Here is a 20,427-nt window from a genome sequence, read left to right as displayed (position 1 = left end):
GTCTACTCTTAAGCCCAGTCTTTGCAACCAAATCCAAAAGGTTACTCCTCACCTATGTAAAATGCTTAATCGAAGAAGTGGCATAGGTAATGGACTTCATGTCCGGAGACAAAGTAAAATAGTGCCTTCCGTCCTCCTCTATGCAAATCGTTTTAGTGTTCTTGCAATAGTATGAGCCCTGTACCTGTGGCCTTCAAGGGGTCTAACCTCTTCTTGGCCTCCCTGCTTGAGCACGCATTGTGGTGCATTCTGGCATTCACATAGCCAGAATGCACAGACTTCAGGCATTGTGATTAATAATTCAGTATTATGCCAGACATGGATTAGAGGCAAACATTAGTAAAAAATAGTAAAGGTCATTTAAACGGCAGGAAACAAGATTCTACAAATAGCATATGTCTGGCAGCTTTGCTAAGCCCCATCTCAGAATAAATTGGTGTTAAAAACCCACTGGATGTCCATCAAAATCTGTAAATTCACTGTGAAAATCCCTCATTGGCTATGTATGTATTGTCACCGTGTGTTGACTTCTTCCTGTGATGGCCCGTATTTCTTCTGAAGTGCAACATTACATTGGAATCACATGCATCTATTAAGAGATGCTTTCACTTGTCAGCATCTCCCCTTACACTTCCTGAATTTGAGTTTAAATAGAAATAAATTCTTCCTCCTTTACCATCCTTTCTTTATTCAAAGAAATCATTTTACTTGAGAGACTGTGGTGCTCTTTTGTTTTGGTAGATAGACGTTAAAGTGAATTTTCTCTTTACCACTTTCCATTTTAATTTCTGGGCTTCTCTGCTGCTTCTGACTCTAATGTCACTGATGGCTTCTAGCGTGATCTAAAGGGAGCTCAGCACTGCCGTTTGGTGCCCTGGAAATGGGGGGAGTGCAGCCCTGTTCTGGTCACCGAGCCCTCAGAGATGGCTAATAACAGTCCTTTATCTTGTAAAAATGCTGCATTTGCCTAACTGGAAAATACAATCTGAAAGAACTCAAAACAGCAACACATGCAAACATTTTTACAATCCGGTCGCCCAAAGTCTGAATAGGTTTCATATTCACAACAACTAAGATTTCATTTACCAGCCTAAATATTCGGAATTCTGGTTGTTTGTTACCAGGCTCGTGGCTGATGTGTTCCAAATATTGCATATACCTGACACAAGGAATTGTTGCTTGCTTGGGTTGGTTTTGGGTTTTTTTTGTTTGTTTGGGTTTTTTGGGTGGTTTTTTTTTTCCCCCCAAAGTTGGCACTGAGTTCTTCTGAAATTAAGCTATGACTATAGATGCTGAGAGCTCTTGAAGAGCTCTTTGTGCATCCTTTTTCCTCTTTTTTACGTCATTTTATAGACAGAGTACTAGATTTTATAACAACATAGTAAAACCTTATTAAATATTCACCATCTAGTATACATTACTTAAAAAAGAGATCAATAAGAAGATGACCAGAATGAAAAATCCTCACAGTCATGTGAGAACTCTTGCAACAGAAAGCCTTTTCTTGCCCATACTGCTTAATTCATACATGGTGATTTCATGGTGATTTTTTTCCCTTGATATTATTCTTAATTAAGCCTCAAAAAAGAGACAGAATGTGCCTTTTGGGGCTAAACACAATTTAATTAACAATATATTCTACTAGATTTCTTGGATATTATTACACTTTTGCTTCTTGCCTGTAAGACACACATTTCTTGTTTGTGTAGTTAACAGATTAAATAAAACCATAATAAGGGTTATATTTTTAACTCCAGAGTTTTCTTACCCCCACATGCACCTTTTAATGTTTGAAATTAAGCAGCAGGGAGATTTAGGCTGAATGTTTCAAGGCCATTATAGTTAGCTATACCTCTGAGATCCATTCGGCAGTGCAGTGCTAACAGAGCACTTAATCTACGTCATGGTGAAGACTCTAGGGTGCGTGCCCAACGGAAGGCATTTATTTACCAAATTAAAAGCACAGCAAGTAAAGGCCTGGGTGGTATTTAAGCATATTTTATCGACTCCTATTCTGCTTCTATTTACTAAAGTTCTCACTGATGGAAGATGATGGATGAGCTGATTGCCTGGCTTTCGAAAAGGTGAAATACATCTTCTCTGATTTATTCTTCTTGCGTTGACAAAACAGCTTTTGGTGTAATTGGAGAGTATCCAAGTCCAGCTAGATACGTGGAGTCCTGGCAGCTTCCCTCGCTGCTGTATTACAGTCAAGCTTGTGTATGTCTCATAATGGAGATTCTGACAGATCTCAGATTTAATGGCAAGTCCAGTGTTAAAGCTAATTATAGATGTATATAAATCTATAAGCCTGTCTGTGGGTAATAAAAAGATTTGTGTATTTGGTTCTTGACTTAAATGAAGCCATGCAACTTCATGCCAGAGAGGGATCTGGCCCATAATTTCTGTGCTTACGTGATACACGGTTACGTACACAAATACATTACCAAATCTTACGTAAATATTATTTGTTAAGAGCACCCAGTATGTAATGCTCCTTTGGATATATGCATTGACTTTTGTGTGTTGTGAAGCTACTGACGTCGTTTTATTTGCTTTTGATTAGACCCTCATTTAGTTGAATGGTTATAGGCTTTGCTGTGCCCACAGGTTACATTTCTCACGGTATACTATGGAGTTCTCTGATTAAGAAAATTACTTAAAATATGTCATAATACAGCACTGTGAAAATGCGATAAGATTAATCATATCAAGGGCTTATTTTCCAAACTCATGTATTTAAATTCAGCCTAAGGTAACACCACAAATTTTACTACATGGGCAAGAGCGAAGACTGTGTCTTATCTTTTACACTAAATGTCTATATGTCATTTGTACCTGTTGATTTTTTTCAAGCTCTAGAATGAAAGATGCCTGGATGGAATTTAGGTATGTGTATCTTCTATAAAGTGTATGTTAAACACATGTGAGAGCTAGCATTTCAGTGTTCCGTAATGCTTTCATATTTTTTAGTGAGTCTTTTTTTATGGAGATGCAGATTTTTATCTAGATATCTAGTTTGTCTCCTCATTTCAAATACATTTTGCCATGATTTTGGCTATTTCCTACAGCTCATGATTTTGTAGATTCCTTTTCAGGCACTGATGTTCACTACAAGGATTCATCAGAGCTGTCAGACTTGACAAATAAATCTTCAAGTCTTGGAACAAAAGGGCTTTCAATCACAGAGCTGGTGATAAACATACTAGGTTAATAATACTGCTTTTCTTGGGAGAAGATGACTCAAACAGCAATGAAGTAACAAGTGATTTTTATCATCTTGCAGATATGAAAAGGATATTGTTCATAGAGCATTTGAACATAGCTCCTCAATAATTCCACATTCTTCTGGGTGCTTTTTGTAAAAGATAAGGAAAGACGTTTCTGAGCGCAGCTGGTAGGGCTTGGGGCAGTCCAAAACCAGTTTGTGATCATTTACTAGATACAAGCCGTCAGGTTCCACTTGTATGTGTGCATGTATGTATGTTCTTAAATATGTGAAGGTAATTGTAGGCTGGTAGATTCGAAGAGATGCTGTTTCTTTCCTCCTAATGTTGAAATTGGCTAAAAGTAAGAGTTTGGTTTGGAGGGGTACACATTTTCATCTAGTTGGTCAAGCATGTACAAAAGCTACACTTTTTTTTGTTTTGTTTTTTTCTTTTCTGCACAAAATCCTTAATTTTGTGACTTTTCTAAAAAGGCTGTAATGTTGTGCTGGGTTTTGTGTGAAATTCACTTCCAACTTCTCTTCCAGTTCATGATTTACATAGTGTGTACAGTGCAGCGCAACTCACTGCTGCAGCTCCTGGGCAGAACGTGTGCGTATCTTACGGTGCTTGTGGTGTCGTGAACTTCCAGTTGAAAATAAGTTCATATTCTGGAATTGTATTGTATGCATGAATTTTACAGGAGAAGTTCTCAAGTCTTACTGAAATGCAGGGGTTTTTTGTTACTTAACTTACTGGTTTGGCAGAGGCCCAAAATACTTCTGTGATTGACTTCTCATTATTTATGGCTGAGGATATTAGATACTTGCAGAAGCTGTTGGAAGAAATAATGTGAGAATGTTGGCAGCTATCCAACCATTGTATCTATGTTCATAGTTCATGAGCAGCACCGATGGAAGTGTTTATTAGGAAGCTGGCTGCAGATTCCCAACTTGGAAAAAAAAAAAAAACCACCACAATAAAAATCCCCAGTCAACTCCTTATTTTTCAAAATATGTGCTTTTTGTACTTGTACCTGTTACTTGGTCTGTTCTCTCTACGGTGTTCATTTCCATTCTCACTGCTATAATGCCTTTCTTATTTGGTATGCTGTAGTTTCCAAACATAATTAAATTACAGTATGCTGTGTTAAGCAATACAAGTCATTGCACTGACAAGAGAGCTTTACTGTGAAGAGATTGCAACATAAAAAGCACAGAGAATGAAGGAAAAGAAATGCCACTTTACAGATCAGAAATGAAGCTCAGAACCAAGGTACTTGCTCAAACCCACGTTTACTTTCTCTTTGGCAAGAACCGGAAACTGAAAGCTAATCTCTTTGCCTCATACATGAGGTCGCTGTTGGGTAAAATTTTTTCTTCTTCTGAAATAACTTAAAAAATTTTTATTTATACAAATATTTTTATGGAGCTTTCCCACATTGGGAAAATACAGAAAGAAGCAAATGTTACTGAAGCTTAAAAGGAAAACAAATTAAATAGAAATTATGTATGCAGACTTTGAGACGTTAAACACCTTGTTTTCTTCACTGTCTTGGAAAACTTTCTCTGATGTTAAGGACAAAAAAAATCTGATCAGAATCTCAGTGGGATTATCACTTTTTTTTTTTTTAACATAGCATTCAGTTAATTTCTTTTTCCTATAGTTGCATGACTATTTTTTTAAGAACTTGCCACTGTCTGAATAGAGGACGTTATGGTTATTTTACTTCCTATTTTCTTCTTTAAAATTAGTAGTAATAATAATAATAATCTAAAATTAGTAATAATCATCATCATCATCATCAGGCTTGCCTCCTGCTGACAAAGTGGTAAGAGGGAAATGTCACGGCAGTTGTTCTTGTGGAAGGTAGGTACCGCATTGTTGGAGGCTCCATAAACGAATGGACGGGTGTAAGCGGTATGTTGGGGATTAGTCGGCAATGTCATCTCTTAGACTCGGTTCAGTAAATCATGTATCTGTGGCAGTATATTTTTTGTTCAACAGTGTTTACTTATTAAAGGTAAGGCAACGGGCAGCATTTGCAAGACTTTTTAGGATCAGTTGGCATTTAGAAGGGAAGATAAAAACCTCTACGCTTTGTTCTGCTTTTAAAAAAAAAGACTGCGAATGCCTTTGTCTCTGACAGGCTATCTAAGATTTTGAGGAAAGGCTTTGTACATTATTAATAAAAAGATTGTTATCAGTATAATTTTTTTCTATTCTCAGTTCCCAACGTGAAATATGTGAGTGCTTGTTGATTTAGCAAAGCTACTTCAAACTTGCTGGGGTTTTTAAGAATCAGAATAGATTTGCCATGCTTTTGTAATACGTACTTGTCTTTTTGAATATATCGTGTATTATATATTGTATTTGTGTATATTGCATTGTGTTTCACATTGTTTCCTATGACATAGATCGATGGGATCAAGCTGGGAAGCAATAAGGACTTTGAGTGTTACAGCACAGCCAAGTTGCAGGGAGCCTGTTTCATCAGTGCAATTTTCCGTGCTGCTGATCCTAAGTGTTTTAAGGGGGAGGCATATAGAGGAATGATACTGACTTGAACTCTCGTTTGTGTGTCTAAATAAAATCCTATTTATGAGTTAAATATTCTGTCATAAATTGATACCAGCTTTAGGGAGGTCAGATGCATCAATCACTGATAGAATGCAATTCTTCAGATTAACTAGACTTGGCAAAGGAGTTAAGCATAAGTTGTAAGTCAAGCATGTGCTTAAATCTCATTGACTTTTTAAAAGCAATATGAGTGCTGTTCTGTGCTAAATTGGAAACTTAATGCTGTTTCGCTGTCATCAGTTTGAATTTATTTTTAGCTGTTCACACAGTAGCAGGAAAAGAAGGTTCTAGACGCTCAGTGTCTTCATAATGATGAAGAAACTCACCCAGCCTCACTGTAGGGTTGTTGTGCTGACATTTCTCTTGGAAGTGCAGCATCTTTCCTCTTCTCACAAACTGATCATTAGAGGTCATCAGATAAATAGTACTTGAATAGAAATACAGACAGTGGTTGCGGGATATAAATATATGCCACTGCTTTAAATGGTAAATGAATGAATTAGGGGAATATTGTTGGATCAGCTTCCTGGTTTTCATTGTGTCCCTCACGGGGACGTCGCTTTACCTGCCAGCGAAAGGCTTGGCAGGTGAGGTATGACGGACCCCAGCTGTGCTGGACTTGAGTGGGAACAGCTGTCAGTGGAATTGGTGTCTTATCCATCAACTTGCTAACTGAACGGCGGCATTTATAGTAGCTAATAAAGCACCGTGTCTCTTAACGTTGAGAAATTGAACTCAAATATCATGTTTGTGGAGTTTGAAGGAGATGGATTTTAATGTCATACTCCACAATTTTTGACATGCTGGGAAAAAAATGGAAGCGTTCTAGGATGTTATTGCTGCTTTTTGTTTTGAGAGTGACTCTTGAGTTGTGAGAGCGCAAAGGTGGCCGTCTGCCCCTCTTCCTCTCCCCTTTTTGGGGGGGGTGGGGAGGAGTAGCTTGTTATCCGGTATTGTTTCTAGCAATGGGTTTTACATGCCTATCGTGGGCATTATCAAAACATACAGCATTTAGTACCAGAGTCTGACCTATTCTTGCTGTAGTCTAGTACTTCAGTTCATAGGTTATATTACATATAATGACACTGCCTCTCAAGCCATAAAGCAGCCTCCGCTTCAAAATTGAAATAGTCCGGCTCATAATGGCATGAAAACCCCTGTACAATGGGTGCTTTGTTGATTTACTCATTTGGCTTGTTCAACATAAAAACTACCAGCAATTTTAGGGTAAGTTATGAAGAAGAATGTAATGTCTTGTATTGTTGGACAAGAAGTATAGTTTAGAAAAATTGAACTGTGAATTGGAATCTGAAGGGACTGCATTGTCCTCTGCAAGAAATACAGTCCTTGCCAAGGCTTGAGGAAAATCACTGCTCTGTGGCTTCTTTCCCTGGAGCCTTTTATCTGTCAGAAAAACTGTTTGGGTCATAGTGTTTCTTTTCACATGCAGAAAAGAAATATGGGTCGTTAATTGAGCAATAGCAGATGAAGTTCTAATTTCATGGAATACGAAAAAAGAAAAAGCAGAAATACTCCTTTAAAAACCAACCAAAAATCCCACCCCAAAGTTTCTTCCAGTCTTGCTTAGAGGATAAATGAGGTATGCTTTCGGGATGCTGGCCTGGCACTTTCTGAAATGCTGAAACTAAGGGGGCTCACGCTTCCTTACCCAAATTGCAGAAATCTTTAACATCAGTAAATGGTCTAGATTCCAGAGCTTGCAGTAAAGAGCGGTCAGCTGTAGGCTCTTTTGTAAAGCATTCTGCACTGTAAAAGATCAGAAAGGACAGCATTTAATAAAATTGCTTGAAACCACACGGGTAGACAAATGTGGAAAGAACGAAATCCATGCAGAGGTGAGCTGCCACGCTGGTGAGTACTGCCTGACGTGAGGGGAGGAAGGGGAAAGGGTGGATGATTTTATTGCTTCAGGGTGTGTGTGTGCCAGTATGGAGATGGCACTACAGAGAATAGTTGATGCACGTAGATGGATAATCTGTTCAGATACGGATTGCCAGTCCCACCCAAAAGTGCATGTTTGCAGCATGAACGACTTGCTGCAGAGCCAACAGCTGTAAGTCTTTTCAGGTCTTTAACATGACAAAAGCAGTCAAAGCCTAAAATGCCCTTCTCCTTGAAAAGCAGCATGGAGCAGGATATAGAAAAGATTTTTCACAAAGTAGCGTGCGATTCAGATGGAAAATGTCAGGTTTTGAAAATTATTAATCTTTGTGCTGCACAAAACTGTCAGCTGTAGGGGCGTTTAGTGTAGGAGGTTCTTGAGAGAAAGTATTTTCAAATGGATTTTTTTTCTTTTTCTCTTTTGCTTTGTTTTGGGGTTCTTTTGTTTCTTCTCCCACCGGTAGCTGAATAAACAGGCAGTTTAAGTTCCTGATTAGGACAGTAACTGCCAGGTAGCAAAAGTTACAGAAAACCGCGGTGAATTAGTTATAGCTCAGTCAGAATCACACCTGAATGTTACCGCCCCTGGATTCTGATTCACTGTAACGGGAAATGTAAGGGGGGGGAAAATTATTTAAGAAATTTGTAAGCAGCTGAATGAGAAGTTACTCTGTGCCAAGTTACTACAGAAATTTGATTTTGGTAGGAGATGCTAAACTAGCTGTCTGCCAAAGTTGTGGTCTGGAATGTCGTAGAGTGTTCTTTTCTGCTGAGAGTGGGCAGTTTCTGTAAAAGCTTCCCACATTTTGGTTTTGCGTTAGCCAGTCAAAAAGGTAGAACGGGCCCAGAGGAGGAGCCACCCGTCGTAAGCGCGTCCCGTTGAGGAACGGGCCCAGCTCTTGCAGAGGAGTCGGCTCTCCGTTCCGGAGCAGGCACGCTTCCCGGCGACCGCTCCTTGCGTTCGGCAGCCACGCGCTCCGTGCTGCGGTCTGCGTGCGTTGGGGAGGGGAGGCGTGTGCGCCAGAGTTGCGTTGCCGGTCCTTCGGGAACTCGACGTTCTTGGGCTGGGGATCCAGCCAGTATTTCTAGCCTGTGTTGCATGATCATGATGGCTCTTGAGGAGTGATTCTTTTTAGGTTTTCTGTTTAAAGGATCTTTAAGACTGGCACACTCAAGGAAACTGAAAAGATTTTACTCTCTGTGTTTCAGGTAGCATATCTTTGCTTAAATTCTTCCAAGGCTGAGGAGGAGCTATCTGATTGTAAGAAGAATAATGAAAGAAGAATTGCAAAATATTTAGTTGTTCAAACAATTAACTGGAGGGCACTACAGAAATCTTATTATGTCCTAGTGCAGAAAACAGCTTATGAGAACTATAGTAACATAAATAAATTGAAATGCCTCACAGGTCTATGTACATAATATTACAGCGTGCTAGAATATTTTACTATTTCAATTTTAGTTGCGTGGAGCTTAGGATAGCAATTAATTCTGAGAGGGAGGGCAATGCTAACGCACTGTATTCTCATAAATGCATCTTCTTCACCTTTTCTGTCTGTAATGTCTTCTCTGTGTGTGGGTTGGTGTTTTGGTTTGGGTTTTTTTTAGCGTCCACTGTTGTTATATGTAAGACTTAAGATTCTGGAATCCTGTATGAAAGTGACGTTTCATAAGCTTTTTCATGTTTAATTGTGTGTGTATCGGTAGTACACATTCTATGGAGGTTAGATCTTTTGCTAATACCTATTGCAAATTTTAAGCTGTATTGGGTAGGAAAATAGCCCCAGTCATACCTTGAAATTCACTAAGGTGCTAAAGTTGAAAATACTCTTTGCAGTAAATAATGGATCTGCAGAGCACAGCTGCTTACTGTAGGCTATGACACTGCAGATGTATTGGCTTAATCAAACTGGCCAATAAAGCTACAGGGTATTTTCAGCAGAATAATGGTAAAACCCAGATTGATTTAAGATTATCCTTTGAAAATAGTGATACTAAGGTGAGTAAACACAGCTATTCTGCTGGCATCTAATGCCTCCAGTTTTCAACCTGTTATCTGGTTACGCCTGGTTAGGAAGCGTGTGAATTTAAAGGCTGTCTTTCTTGAGAGGAGAGGTTCCGTGATGCTTAGGAGCCAGAGGAAGGTATGTAATGGATCCAAGCTTTCAACTCCGGATCAAGTTGGCATAGTCAGTGGGAAATAATAAAAGTAAAGAACAGAGGTTAATTGGGTTCCATTTGGTTTGGGGCTTAAGAAGAAACTGCCAGATGTTGAAAATGTGTCATTTCAGCGGATGTGGATATGGCAAGCCAATCTGGTTTTGAGAATATATTGTATATTTTTCACTTGCGGCATGCGTCATGAGTACAATTAAACGAAGGTAACTTGTGCTAATTTGAAACATTAATGATAACTGTGTCCAATGTTCCTTTCAGAGCAATTTTCCTGTTTCTTTTTCCTTGTGTTGCCTAATCTTTCCTCCCCTGTTATGTCTGACTTGGTGAATTAATTTCTTTAATTGGATAGGGAGCACAGGAATGTGCGAGTGTGTTTTTGTTTCTGGATTGTCTTTGGGGTTTTTGTCTCAGCGGCTGTTTCAGAATTCAAATTATAGTACGGAGGCAGATGGATCGGGTTGTGTGCGTGGCAGCCAAGGGTAGCGATGCTGCAGATGAATGATGACCGGTACATGGCAGGTGGGTTAATGGAGAACTGACCAGTCTGCAGTGCCGTTACACCGATAAACTGGAAAGGATGTGTATTTTACTACATCCTTGTCCCACTTCTCTCCTTGTGTCTGTTTCATTTAGCTGATGCAGCTGGTCTTGCGTCTGCCTCATAAAATATTTGAAACAGGGGGATACCTTGAAAAAGTATACAGATATAAAACCAATAGCCAGTACAGACTTCTCCTTTAACGGGGAAGCACAAGGAGAGTGCCCTCCGCACTGGCTGGTTTTTTCCCTTTGTTATATTATGTTCAGTTGCTGTGAACACACATGTTAAAATATTTGAAAATGTAGATGTCACTTGTTGCTTTGATTGGTATTTACAGAAAGATCTTAAAAACCTCTGTCTCAAGTCTCTCTGCATATGCAGAAAGTATCTACTAATCGGATCTTTCTCATTATGAGGGATACTGGATACTTCATAAACTGGACGGTATTTGAGGTACCTATTTTTTTGTAAGAAAAAGCACTAGAAATGCTTGCTTCCAAAACTGTATTATTTAGCTGCAGAGAAAGTTCCCCCCCCCCCCAGTCACAATAAAATAAAATTTCAGAATATCAAGGTCCATCATTAAATTCATCTCTCTGTTTGTGTAAAGTGCAACAAGGTATGGAAATGCTTGCAGATACAGCTATTATACGATTTGCTATTCTGTATTTTATAGGAATTTGGAAATCTGGTATTCTTCTCATCTAAACTCATATCTAAATTGTGCACTGTATATTATAGTTGGAATGTTACCTGTTGTCTTACAAAATTTGAGTTACCTGGAGAAGCAAAAATAACCACAGCATTTTTTAGTCCAATTTTAATTAGATCATTAGGGATTTAAGGCTCAGTTGATGAGAATTACGCTGTGATGTCTTACTCTTGGCTACTGTGTGTACCTAAATTGTGTTTCGATATATGCATTACTGCAGCTGTCTCAAAAACTATCAGCATTAAAATAAAGAACATATCTTTTAAGAGCTTGCTTTCTCAATGTAGGCTAGAAGAAACAAAACTGTATTTCTCTCTCAGCTTATGTTTTTTTCAAATAAGCATTTCTATATCATTGTCTCGGTAATTAAGATTAACTGAACCCAGATCTCATCATAGGAATAATACCATCTTCTGTGAATCTAGCAGGAATGAACATTACTTTATTAGGTGAAACAGAAAATTTTTAGTAGCAGATGAGTTAATTTAGGGAGTCCTCTTCTCTTTTTAATCCATTTCTTCCAGAAGTTGCATTTGTCAGTACTAGGAACATAATTTTTATTTAATGGCAATGTGACTAGAAAAATAAAGGATGAATGTTTGCTAGTGAGCACTTTGTGCACTGAAGAGTCTGTGCTTATTGATATGTTTTAGGAAATTTTGTATGACTTCTGAAGAGAAATGCCCTTTTACTTTATTGGGATGAATTATTAAGGGTAGCAGATTGGCTTGTTTAGTGAGTACCACAGGAATTTTAACAAAAGATGGAGCAACTGCATGTAAGTAGAATTATGAGTGTAACTTTGGACACTGTGGACTATAAGAGGCTCTGTTAGCTAAGGAGGAGCTGGAGAGAGCTGTTTGCACATGCTAGGAAAGAAATGTGACCTCCCCTTATTTCTATTCCTTGTTATATATTTTACTTGGCAGAAAAGTCACTGCATCTGTTTCATCTCAGGTCAGGTCCTGGTTTTCATTTACTTTATACCTTTATAGAAGAATACCTTTAAATAAACCCGAAGAAGCCCTGTGATTCATGTTCTGTTCCACATTACTCATGTATTTGGTAACTGGCTATGGCTAAAAAAAGGAAACGTGTGGGAGGGGAAGTTCCTTTTGTATTTGGAATTGTGCTATTGTCTATTCAGATTAACGATTTAAACACCACACACTTTTTTCCATGCTATAATTTCCTTATGACAGTGACTGATACTTGAATTTGATTCACAGCAAGGTTACTGTGCAAGGCAAAAGAAGGAAATAAATTAAAAATGCCAACTTTTCAAATGGGAACCATATTTTAGCCAATATTAGAAGTAGTGCACGCAGGCATAAGAGCTATTTCTGAACAGAATAAGGTCGATGCGCTTACATCACTCTCTGCATACCACTCAGGATCTTTGTTGTCTTATCCCTCGTTATCGCAACTCCTCTATATATATATATATCTCTCTCAAAACCCATGTGGGGTTTGGATGGCTGCCTTGTGTTGCTTGGGATCAGACCAAGATCTTGCGAGGTTTTAATGCCGAACCAGGCATTGCCTCCACAGTGGTGCAGCTTAACTAATCTTAAGGCAAACAAGTTCTAGAATGAGCCTTTTGACTAAGTAGGCTTGAGCCGGCTTCATAGCAACTTACGTTGAACCAATTCACCTTTTTCAAGGCTTTTCTCATTGTATGAGTACAGGTTTTATCGAAATATTAAGTACAAGGGAAGGAACTGACTTTTTAGCTTTGGTTCAGCACAAACCCTGAGGTTTCTGTGCCCTTTCTCAAAGGTGTGGGACATAAACAATAGTATGAAAGTTCTAATATGAAAACATCCAATTCTAGAATACTTTGAAAAATCTCAAGTAGGATCTCCATACATTTTTGTACAAGAACATTATCTTTATCAGAATTTAGAAATAATGAGACTTGCTGTTAATGTTTGCATATTTAGAAACTCTGTCTTGAGGTGCCTTGTAGCTGAAGACAAATCATGCTTTATTCATGCAAATATCAGTCTTTGGACAAATAAGGATTCCCTGATCTTTCTGTTTCTCTGTTTCAAATGTGGTGTATGCTACTTTCTGTTCTTGGCTCCGATGCAGTCATGTCTCAGTATTTGAGAGTACCAGTTCATTGATACCTTTCTTCTGGAATGCAGGGATTTGAGGAGTTCAAATGGACGGGCCGGGGAGAGTTTCTGCTGAGATTATAAGCGTAGCTTTAAACAAGTGCTGCCTATCTTTCCTATGCAGGCAGCCAAGAAAAACAGTGATGTGCTTTGTATGCAACATCTGTTGTCAAGAATTGTATGCATGATCATGTGGTGGTGGAGGAAGAAAGGTGGGGTTTTTCTTTTCGCCTCCAACATTTACAAAAGAAATTAAACTGACATTTATCTGCAGAACAGCTTTGATGCTGCAGTAGTTTTAAGAGAAGAGCAGTTTGGCATATGTGTGGGTTATTTTTGCCCCCTGTTTTTTAATACATTGTCAGCAGTTGTACAGCAGCCTTATTACTTGCTTGCAAACAAACCAAAAACTTGTCTGTCGTCCAGTTTGGAGCAGAATGTGGATAGCTCTGCAGTAAACATCTCCTCCAGAGTTGAATTGGTAGTTGGGCACATCAATGCCTTTAGCCTTAATAATGACAATTGATTTGTAAATTAAGTTGGAGGAAAGAGCTCTGCGGCTCGTTCGGTAAATAAAATGGCGCTGTAGCTAAGAATAAGCATTGTAGCACAGGTGCAACTATGAACTGGGTATGAATTAATTATATTTATTGTTGCTTTGTTGCTGAGCTAGAAGTACTTGCATCAGCAGGTACTGTATTTTGGCCCCGGGTTTGGTAAGCAGATACGTTAAGTTGGTAATTGTACTTGGGAGAAATCCTAGTTTACACTCATCATTTGTGGACAAATTGGAGTTTTTAGTTTACTTCAGGTTAATTTTTCCCATGGAAGTTACTTTTTTTGGTATATCACAGTGCAGCTGATCCAAGTGATAATTACAGTCTTGCCAATCAAGGGAGAGCAATCAAGGTGGAGTATCTTTCGAGCAGTACTAGCAGCTGAAGAATCTCATCCTCATGATTTCAAAGCTGATTTCAGTCTTTGGGTGGTGGGAATGTGGAAGAAGGACAGCAGATTAAAGCTGTTAGTGTGTATCTGGTTAGCTTTGGGCTCAAATATATTCTACAAATTGCTGGGTCCTAATAAAAATGAGTTGGTGATATTTAAAAACAAGTTACTTACATTATCATCATTTCCCCTTGACTTTTATGTTGATAAGCACATTAACTTTATCCTAACGTAATTCACTCTCTGTTGGTGAATTATTTGTTATCCTTGAAAGGAATCCAAGCAATTACATGTTTTATTTGCTGCACTCTTAGTATCGTTAGCAAAATAATCGTTGGTTTTTTTTTTTTCCCTAATATTCTCACAGATGGAAAAAATCCACTATTTTTCCTTCATTGTTGAGGATCAAAATGAGCATTTTAGCCTTGCTCTAGTTTGGTTCTAATTAATTCCCTTTATGGGTCATAGGCACTTGAAGTTCAAAACTACTTCTTTTGTATGTAAACTGAAAATTTAATTTAAAAGTTCTAAAAATGTCCTTTGGTTAAAAAAACCCCCACCTTAAATTTAGACTTTAGCAAGACAGTTTATTTGCCTTTGAGTGCTAAAGACCAGTCTACTAAAGAAATATGTGTATAGCTTTCAGTGTAAATGTGAGATATCGTCTAAATATACAGAAAAACCAAGCAGAGCACTCCAGAGGAGCCTTCCCTCGCTTTTATATCTCCTGCTTTATCTTGTGCTTCTGTGCTAAATTGTAGTAGTGACTCTCTCCAGCTGCCTGCAAGACCTGTTCCATAATGTAGAAACTGTAAGTAAATATTTGATTTTTTTAATGGCAACCATTATGGCTGGCAGCCCTTTGAGGCACATGCAACATCAGTTAGTGAAATGATACTGATTAATTTATTCAGAGTTCATTTCTTGTCACCTTAAACAGGCCAAGTGTCCTACGCAACAACAAAGCTTGAATCTTCAAGGCAATTTGTTGGTCCCAAAGGTGATCAACCCCAAAGGTGACGCAGCTGGAAACACGTGGCGGTACAGTAAGGTAGTGAAGCTTCCCTCCGCTCTCCCTACAACCACCTGATAAATATGACGTATTTCCAGGAAATCATTGTTAAAATTTGTGTAACTAATGCTATTGCCATTTAAGACAAAGCTTGTGTAGTCAGCATGTGATAGTAGGTATCTGACACACACCGAGAATTTTAGGGTTGTTTTGGGGTCATTTAATAATCTACTGAGGCCTTGGTCTTTTCCGTCCTGTTTGTTAGCCAAATATACAATCGTTGTCCTCGCCCATTTGATTCTCTTCACACGTACAAGTCTGGTATGACCACCTATTTTCTCACAGCATTTTTAAAATATTTTTTTTCTTCTAGTTTGATACTCTAAGCACATTGCATGCTGGAAGACTTTGTTAGATTCATCTATTTAGAATGCTGGAGAATCTTTTTGCCTTTAAAGATTTATATGCCTTGCATACTGCTTAAAGAAAAAATCTAGATGTTAAGTAAATACATGAAAGATTCTTCAAGTTTGTAATCCACTTAATATTTAATAAATGCAATATATCATTTTTATGAATATGTATAACTTAGATATAGATAGATTTGGAATACATAAGGGATTACAATAGGATAACACATTCATCTTTGTTGGCATAGAAAAGACCACTAATGTTTTATGAACATATTAATCCTCATTGGTGAAAAAAATGCCCTACCGTCCTGCAAGCCATCAACAATGCGGTTTATGGAAAGTTACTTTTACGAATTTCATTGAACTGGAAGTTTCTCATGAAATGGTTGAAGAGAGGGCACAACAACGGCAGCCCAATAATTAAATTCTAGAGGGAAGGTGGTGCTAGTGAAAAGGGCTTTTTTTTCTTTTCTCTTTTTTTCCTTTTTATAAAAAGAAGCCACTCAAGCTGTATGAATGGGAAGTGGTCTCCAGGTACCATTCTTTCCTTGGTTGCTCTGCTGAGACTGCTTGCTAGTCCCACTGGGACTCAGCAGGATGAAGTGAGCTGCTAGATTCTCAGCTAGCTTTGGGGTTCAGAATAGGTGGAGGTGGTGAAAGGTGATGGCTTTCATTCTCGAGCTGTGTAGGTGGTGCGATCAGTTGTCGAACTGGCATCAGTTTTGTCTCAGTCACTTAAACATCTGAAGGTGTAGTCCTGCGTAGAGCTGCAGAAGGGCTTTTTACTTGGGTTGTTTGATAAAGAGTCAAAGAAGAATTAAGGCTAGAGTTTGTGGATAAAGGTGCGATGCTTTTAAACTTTGTTCCATTTTATATAAATAAATATATGTAACTAAATTGTGCTTTCTGCCTCATGTGCAGAGATTAAACGAGGCCTACGAGTTTTAAGGGAAGTATACAGCCCTTAGCTCAAGCTCATAAGATACTAAAAGGGAAGGAAGATGGATTAAATGAGGATTGAGAAAATGGCCTCGCTTGTATTAGCATAAAAATCCTTTCTGTGGAAGAAGTCCTGCTCACTAAAGGAATAGTACTTTATATTCTTAAAGAATACTGTCACAGCAAAATTTTGTTGACGTCATAGGGTCTTTCTTAAATGGATTCTGTGTGAGAGGACATTTGGATGATAATGTTGTTTCTGCTGTTTGGTGAGAAGTGGGGGGAAAAAAGGGTTTGTTCAGAGAAATAGAAGAAATGAGAATGTTTAGGGGAAGTAGAGCTTTTCTGCTCGGTTAGTTAAGGACCCCATGTGTGCTCCTTGTCAGTGAGAAGAATAGGTGGTTCAGACCGACACGTTGACTTGCCTAGTTGACTGACAAACAATGTGCACATGGCTAGCTATCATGGTTTTTTGGCCAAGGAGCGGTGAATTATTAAAGTAGGTTCACTCAGTTGCTTACAACTGTGGCAGGTCATTCTGTCATTCTCCAGACAGTTCTGCTCGCCACTAGTGAGTTAGTCTTTTGTACGCGGGCCTTTCTCTTACATGTATGTTTTATTGCTGTTGAAAAAGCATTTAACCTTTGACAGCTTCATAGGCGTAAAGCAAGTTACGTGGGAAAGGACTGTTAAAGTGAACAAACAAGCATTTAAAAGTATGTATGTTATACTCCACAGTTGTCTTGATTGTTTTGTCCTATTAAGACAACTTACTTCCATGATGATATATTGGCTCTCACTCTCCTTTCCTGCTAATAAGCTGGAGACAATGTCATCCAAAGCCTTCTAAATAACAGAGGAATAGTGTATGCAGCTTAGCATGGTTTTACTAAGTGCTGGAACACAGCTCTTGCTGCATTTGGTTCCTGGCTTCATGGCTTGCTCTTATTCACGTAGTCCATTTTCAGACTGACTGCTTACCCTTCCGTAAAATGAAATTGATAATATGTGCTTCCCAGATTTGTTGTCAGACTTCCTTGGTGCATGCAAAAAAAAAAAAAGTAATGATCAAAGAAGCCACAGTGCATTTCAAAGTGCAAAGCAAAACAGAAAAAAGCAGGTATAACTAATAGTTTGAAGTAGAAGCATCCAACTTAATATCTAGTCCTATGCACACAGAAGAAGAAATGAGATTCTTTAAAATTCAGATAAGCAGGGTTAGTTTGCAGCTAAAGATTCTGTGCACACTGCTTTTGTGTGATAATATTTTAGATTTATTTCCACAACTTATTGCACATTCATTTTTTGGAGTTTTCATTGCAGAAAATTGCCAGGAGGAATGGATTTTGTCTTCCTCAGCTGGCAGAACAATTTTCCACCTGTCGCCCAAATATTTGATGAGAAGGATTATGGTACAGCTGCTGGAAGTTTATACTTTATATCCATAGGAAGCAAGAGGGTCTGATGAAACTAATATCCTGATATCAAAAGTTGGCTTGCTGAGATGTATATACAGCACTTCTGACTTTCAACATGCGCTGAAAATTTAGGAGAACCCTGTCTGCTAAGAAATGCTCACGGTTGTACAGCGTGTTTGTAAGCAATCCTTGATTCCCAGCAGAGCTCCCTTCTGTTCAAAGAACACCTCCCCTTTTAAGCGCCTGACTCCGTTACCGAGGCGTGCGGGGTTTCCCTTTGGCAGTCAAGTTTTTCAAGCACTGATAGGTCTCAGACCCTATCAGCGTAGCAGATTTTGGCAGCAGAGCAGGAGGAGTTAGGAGGGGTCCATTCACTGTGGCTTTTACTTCAACTTCTCCACAGGATGGCATCCTGTGAGATGTCAGGTTTTAAGAGAGTATCTTAAAAATCTGAGCGGCAACTACCTCCGACATGTCACTTAAAAGCAGGAGAAATGCTCCCTCCTTGTAGGGCAGATGAATATCCAGTAAAAACCCCCTGTATTACTAGGTTGCAAAGGCATTTGAAATTCTCTCTGCTTTGCAGAATGCTCTGAAACTGGTACCTTTTGTGTTACTGGTCTTCCGTACTCCTGGGTATAAAAACATCATCAAAAAGAGACTTTTTCCTCACAAGTCTTTTTGGTAGGTACTTAATGCTTAAGCCATGAGTTTTGGTGTGAGGTTCAGTCCATTCTGGAAATTGAGTAAAAATAATTTAGCTGTAATATGATTTTACCAGCTTAGAATCTTCACTGTGGTATTAGCTTTTTTTTTTTTTTTTTTTTTTTTTTCTCTTTTTCTCTCAGTAAAGCAAAGTTGATTATGGAAGATGATTCTGGGTTTGAATTTCTTTGATTTTTAGGTTATCTTATTTGTATTTCACAACCCTGAAAACTACAATTAGAATACACAAAACCAGAAAGAACCAGTGCAAATACACATTATTTGCACACCTGCTACTTTCAAAGGAATTTTTTATCCAAAAGCAAGGTCGCCTACTTGGCAGTTCTCCGATTGCCTCTGCCTTGGTGTCACAGTAAGCCCGGAATACTCTTAGTGGTGTGTATCTCAGGTATAACTGGTAAATATTTTTGTGTTTGGTTCATTAAGCATTATTCTTTAGCGAAGCCCTTGTGGGCAGCTGTCACATTGCAGTGGGAAGTTTCCTTAAGTGCATTGCCTTGGACTGAAATGTTAGGATGAGGAATTTGTCTGACTCCTTAGGTAGTCCGGGAGGGTTTCCCTTCGTGTGCTACCCGCCTGCTCTGCCCCACCCAGTGCCAGCGTGCAAACTGGGGAGGAGCAGACGGCTGAAAGATGCCTTTACAGAATCACCTCCATTTCCACTGGCATTGTGCTGTTTCCTGTAGAGGAAACTGCAAATGTAGACTTGTGTTGGCACTGACATTTCTGCATTACTGTTGTCTCATTGTCTCTACAGACTTCCACTGACATTGTTTCGTTTTCATATCAGAAATTCATTTCAGTCCAAATATCAATGACATCTTTATGTTTTTCCACTTTGATATTTTATTATTATCTTATACTCATGGGATATTGTCTTGGCAACCTAATTATAATTTCAGGCCCCACTGAAATGAGAAGTGAACAAACATCTCAGGGGAGAAAGAAAAATTACCCTAAAAATATATATATATTTACAATATATGTACATGCTTCAGTTGCAATTACCTGTTCCATATGCCTGAAGGTGTTTCATCTTACAACCTTTGGTTAGGCACAGAAGTCACATTAAGAAGGGTTCCGTGCCTTTCACGTGCAGGGAAGTTCCCTTCTAATGTTGTCTGGTTTCTTATAACACGGTTCATTTACCAAAATAAAGTAGGCTTAATTCATAGTAACACAAATGTAAGCAAACACTGCTATGCTTAATCACATCATGCCAACAGTAAAATGTAATGCCAAAGATTCCCCCAAATCAGTTATTGATTGAATTAAATCCAGATTTTACTAATCCATTAAACCTTATATGGAAATTTTACAGGCATTGTGGGAAGATTGGTAATGAGAAAAGGTTTACCCACATTGTAGTTCTTACCTGGGAACGCATAGCGTACTTACAGGCGTATAAGCACATTTTCTTTCTGAAAACATTCTTCCCGAGCTGCTTTTAATATATTCATTTACTGAATTAAATATTCATCACTTAAGCAAATCATTGTCATGTGAAATCTGGTGGAAAGTAGCACTGGATATTGAATGTGTCTGAACATAAGCAGTGCTGCTTTCCTTACTCGTCGTTTTGCTGTAGCGTATTCATCCCATGCCTTGTTCTTCTTTTGTTTTGTGTGGTGGAAACTGCTGACGGGTAACGGTGTGGGTTCTTCATTCCCAGCTCTGGCTTCTCTTTCCCAACAGAACTAGGAACAAATGAGGACTATTTCTGACATCTATG

This window comes from Pelecanus crispus, chromosome 21 (genome assembly GCF_030463565.1).
Source record: "Pelecanus crispus isolate bPelCri1 chromosome 21, bPelCri1.pri, whole genome shotgun sequence".
NCBI classification, from domain to species: Eukaryota; Metazoa; Chordata; class Aves; order Pelecaniformes; family Pelecanidae; genus Pelecanus; species Pelecanus crispus.
This window is presented reverse-complemented; position numbering follows the sequence as displayed.